This window comes from Centruroides sculpturatus, unplaced genomic scaffold (genome assembly GCF_000671375.1).
Source record: "Centruroides sculpturatus isolate CEXI.00-Female unplaced genomic scaffold, Cexi_2.0 scaffold69, whole genome shotgun sequence".
In the NCBI taxonomy this organism is placed as follows: Eukaryota; Metazoa; Arthropoda; class Arachnida; order Scorpiones; family Buthidae; genus Centruroides; species Centruroides sculpturatus.
Window position 1 is genome coordinate 958,673 of NW_019384304.1, and position 5,977 is coordinate 964,649.

The following is a 5,977-nucleotide window of genomic DNA, read 5'->3' on the forward strand; positions in this document are numbered from 1 at the left end:
GTATTTGATTCATTCAGTGTTGTGTACTTTTAATGGTGTATTGTTTTGTTTGCAAGAGTTACAGTTTTATCTAATTGTGGTGTTTCTTGTTTTTTATACTATTATTCCTGTTACTAGTATTGGTGTCTTGAAAATTTGCTAGAAGTTCTGGTTCTCATTTTTCATTCAGAGTTTATTTTTTTATTTAAAATATATTTTATTAGCAAGTTTTACCAGATTACTGTTTTCCTACCCTTGTGTGCAACTGTCTTTCACTTTATGAAAAATATTTAAGTTGATCATAATTCAAGTATCCCTACTTAACACTTATAGAGCAATATGTAAGCAGTCCAAACTCAGTCAAATTTTGTTTATGGAAGATATTTCCACATGAAAAAAAAATTAGTTCTAAAACTCATTACTATGGAACTTATGCTACTGCAAATGATAAAAAGCCTTGACATACTTTCTTAAGATGATGTAGTTCAACTCACACATGTAACAATAGCATTGTTTTCATTAAACAGCTTCAAAGAAAGGCATATTTAAGTGAAATTAATATCCTTACTGTTGGTGTGCAGTAATATGAATGATATTTCATGCATTATAAGTAGTTTTATTCCCAGAAATTGTCCATAGCCAGCCATTTGCCTTATGCCACGTATTTTTTACCACTTGCAGTACCACAAGTTCTGTAGTGGCAAACTACAGAACTTGTGGTAGTTTGGATTCTTCAGCTTACAAAATTTGGTTGAGTTTGGACTGGTGTGTATCTTTCCAGACAGCATTGAATAAGGGTACATTAATTATAATCACCTGATATATTTAGATCTTAGGTTTTATGATATTAATACTTTGAAATGTTTCCTTCAGAAATTTAATTTCTTGTGCAGCTTTTTTATCTTTACTTTCTTCTATATATGTCAATAATAGACAATGTTTTATTTCATTAATAAATTTTTTAATTTCGAATATCTTCACTAATGAAATTTGATTAAATTAGGCAAATTATCTTATTTTTATTATCTCCTTGCAATATTTTATGCATAAAATTAAATATATATATTTAGTCATAATTTTAAGCAAATAATGTCCTAGCCATTGTGGTATTTTTCTATAGTGTACTTATATATGTCATAAATGGTGCCTATTATTATAGATTGTTTGTTTGCTACTGTTATTGATTTACATTTTATAATTGCTCAATAATGATTCATTTACATTTTTACTTCTGAATTGACTGTACATGACAGTTATCTTATTCTTGTTATTACTTAGTAATAACTATTTGGTAGTAGTTATTCTTGTAAGTACTTAAACTGACAAAGGTTCTATGGGGTGGTAGAAAGTAACTAAGCATTAAGAAATTGCTATTATTTTTGTAACAATAATGCAATCATAATAAAATTTGTGTGTGCATGTACATCAATTAATGGAATTTCATAATTCCTGTATTGGTGGTGTGGGAAGAGATCGAGGAGATCTCAAAAAAGGTCAACTACTTGTCTGTTCAGGGGCATAGTGTGCCACAATCTGCAGCACGTGCAGATTGTGGCACACTATGAAGTGTTGAAAATCAGTGGTTGCTGTGCAGAGACGATGGTATACAGTGAAGAAACATCATGCCACAATCTGTCTGGAAACAATCAAGAATTGTCATTCAAAGCTGACGATCACAGGTTTGGTGCAGACATATAGAGAAATGGCTGTCCATCCACATCACGAGCACTGATCATTTGAGGAAGTTGGTGGATGGCACTAGTGCCTACATTGAATTTTAAATTATGCATTCATATTTCTATTTAATAAGGTACATATCAAATAACTTTCATTGTTGTTGCATTACAAATATAGAAATTATAGATATATTTCAATATCTAGTTATTTTCTACCCACCCTGTATTGAATGCATATTTTAATTTGTTCCCAGTTCCTAATAAAACATGTTCGAGAAATATTCATAAAACATTGATAATTTTCTACATTATAATCTTTGTTTCAGATTTTTTTTCCCAGTTATTAGACCAATCACACAAACTGAAATCATTTTTATCTTGTAAACAGTTATTTTTACTTCAATTTTATATTTCTTTTCTCTTTGTAAATCTTGAGTTGAACACAAACATGAATAAAGCATTTTAGTTTAATGGAAAATATAATTATTTATTATAATATATAAATAAATATTTTAAGTAGTCAAATAGAGTATTTTATATTGTGCTAAATGGACAGAATAATGAATAGTTATTTACAAGTATATTAGGGAGAGTAATACAGGGTGATTTTTATTCATGCAAAACTTTAATTAGTTTTCAACTGTATGAGATAAAAAGAAATTTCAAAATGATTACCTTTGTTTGCAATAATAGCTTTTAAATGATTTTTGAAACATTCAATAACAGTAATAAAGATCTTTTTCGGAATCACCATTATTTCTTTTTTTATCATGTCTATCAACTCTTTAATAGTTGTAGGTGCATTGTGATATACTCTATCTTTAAGATAGCTCCATAAAGAAAATAACATGGCTTTAAGTCAATGCTATAAGGCAGCCACTTCACATCACTACCAGCATATTTTTCATAATCTAATCTGATTACACTCTTCTCAAACATGATGTAAATCTGAACACTTGCTTTGTGTGATGGAGCCTTGCACTGCCTTGCATAAACCAAGCATGATGATGTTTATGCCCAACAAGCATTTAGGGATAAAACTTCTTTTCCAATAATTCAACATATGCAGCAGAAGTAATATGTTCTTTTTGAAGAAAAATAGTCCAATAACTCCACTAGCACTAATAGCATATCAGTTGGATGATTAAATTTTTGATAATAATTCTTTACAATAAACACATATTGTTCTAAAGTGAGTGCCATCATTTTGAAAATGATTGTTAACATTAATCAATCATTGACATTAGCAATGTAAACATTGTACTATATAGTACAGTATTTTTTGAATTTTATTTTTATCTCATTCAGTTGGAAAGCTATTAAAGTTTAAAGTTCTGCAAGATTTAAAAATTAACACTAGGAGTACTGGACAACTCAGTGTACCTAAAGTACCATATGCTGGTCAATTGGCCTACCTTAAAAATATTAGATATCTTTGTAAAATTTCTATCAAATTTAATCTTAAGTTGCTGTTCTTTTTAATTCTCATCTTTATTGCTAAAAGTAAATGAAAATAACAAAACAGTATTGATATTCAGTTATTGTCTGCTTTTTCATATTCAGTACAGATGACAGCAGTAATTCTACACTTATCACATGTATATTTATTACATTTTGAGCAAATGTCTTCAGTTTCATTGACATTTCTTCTGCAGAACTGACCTCAACTAGCTTTTCATTTTCCCCAAGGATGATGAGGGTGTTGGGTTTTCTTGGTTATGTTTTTGTTTCTTACTGATGTAGGCTACTCTGAGTTCTTCAGAGATTTTTTTTTTAATTTTTGTGTAATCTTTTCTCTTGTAATCTAAATATTCAGTGTATGTGCATTTATGCCAGCCAAGTCTAGAATGTTATAAAATACATGCATTGGGCCATCTTCTGGAACATTCTCTTATGCTGTACATCCTTGCCATTTGGTCAACTATGTCAAGTCTTGCCTTAATTTCATTGTAATATAATATGATTTCTGAATTTTTTCGGATTATTCTTTGCATTGAACTCAGTAACAACACTTTTTTCTGTTTCTTTGCAAGGTAAATTGTTAATGTTACTTCGTCATTGGTTTTCAATGCTACATTCATTGTCACAGCTCTGTGTACTGACTACAGCTTGTGAACTTTTGTAGATCAAAAATGCATCATGCTACAAGCATACAAAATTGACAGAAAAAGACTCTACTTCTTCATAGGTGGTGGACCACATTGTGCTATATTGTTGACAATGAGCTTCTGCCTCCGTATAGTTTTTTACTGTGCAAATAATTTTCTCATCCACCAAAAGTTTGAAATAAGAGATTATGTTCCTGCCTACATTTCTTCTAGCATACCCATTTACACAAGTCTGAATATAGTAAGAGACTGTTTTTTATGTGAATCTGGTTACTTGATGCAGGTGTCCATAGAGCTCCATCACGACTTTTGTAATTTTCTGATGAATGTGTTGGAATTTCTTCAGGTTATTCATCACTTACCTCTGGTTTGAATATTCATCGGAAAGCACCTGAAATGCTAAATCCTCCATCCGAGTATCTTCATCACATGACTCAGTTTCTTCAGTTTGATGAAGATGGGTAATTATTTCCTCAGGAGTGATCTTTGTCTTTTGTCCTTTGAAATGTTTTTACACTGTTGCCAGGTAAACAAGGCTTTCTGTTGAGGAAAACTATTAACTATCAGTCTTGGAGAGTGGATGCATTCAAATTTCTCAATCAGAAACTGTGATGTGATAACTGTAATGAAGATTTGCATGATTTTTTATGTTGGTCAGATGACCAGCTTGCAGTGTAAATGTGGGGAAAATATAAAATTATTTCAAAAAACTTTTCATATGAAAGAGCATAAAAAGTTAGGTGACTTTTTGAAATATAAAGAAAAAATATCAAATAGTAACAAAAAGTTGTATATACTTGTTGTACTGTACCTTTCCACTATATTGGCCTCTTTATTCCTAGACTTATTACACCATCACTGGACACAAGATCAGCCTTAGAAAATCATTTTATTTTCCCAAAAAACTATGCATTTTGGACCTTAATTTATTAAGTCCCTCATCGGCTTTTTTAAAAAATATTTATGAAATTGCCACATCCATATCTATGAAATGTACAGTATGATATCAACATTTACCAAATGTTGATATCATAATGTTGTGCATTTTAAATAAGCATACTCTAAACAACATATCAGTATATTTAATTATATATATAATGATTAGATTTGTGATCAGTACTTTACGAAATGTTGATATCATACTGTGCATTTCGTAGATGTGGCAAATTCATAAATATTTGCAAAAAAAAGCTGATGAGGTCCGAAATGCATACTTTTTTGGGAAAATAAAATGATTTTCTAAGAATGATCTTGTGTTCAGTGACGGTGTAATAAGTCTAAGAATAAAGAGGCCAACATAGTGCTCACAAGTATATACCAAGGCTAGACAAGAAGTGTATTATAGTAACAAAAAGTTGATAATTTAAAAATGGAATACAAAGGCCGGTCAATTGACCTGTCTCAGTATTTTTAGTTTAAATATATTTTATTTTCTTATATTAGTACTGTATATTTATTGTTTTTGTATTTATATGGAAACTATTAATTTTATAGGGAAACTAATTAAAAATATAGTCCAAACAAGCAACAGATTATTCTAAATCTAATTTTTTGGCCATGATGATGGTCTGTACATAGGCCAAAAATGTTAGGTTTAGAGCAGTTGTTCCCAATTTATTTTCATTGCAGAATCCTTTTCATCTCAATATAAGGTTTTGAAATATGAAAATTTTTACTGTTTGTTTATAGAACAGATAAAAAATTATTTATTTAACATAAAAAAGGATAAATAATGTAAAAGGAAATAATTTTAAATTCAAACTGGTAATTAATGTGGAGGATCAATTTTTGGGAGCTCAACTAGTGGGAGAACTGAATGCATTTGATTTTTTAAAAATTGCTAAATGAACATCCAGTACAGGCATACCTCGACTTACGTCGGTTTCGAGTTACGTCGTTCCCGATTATACGTCGCTTGTTAAAAAAGTATATGGAAAAATAAAAACTCGACTTACGTCGGTTTCGAGTTACGTCGTTCCCGATTATACGTCGCTTGTTAAAAAAGTATATGGAAAAATAAAAATCAAGTTTAAGTCATTTTATTCGACTTTACGTCTGTCCGCCACAAATATTGAAGTCGTAATATCACTAGATAAACGTTTAAAGCACATAAAATCATATTAAAATATATACAAGTATGTACTGTATTTACAGTACACGCATTCGTAAATTTAGATTACTTTTTTTGTACTATATTAAAAACTAAAATTTATT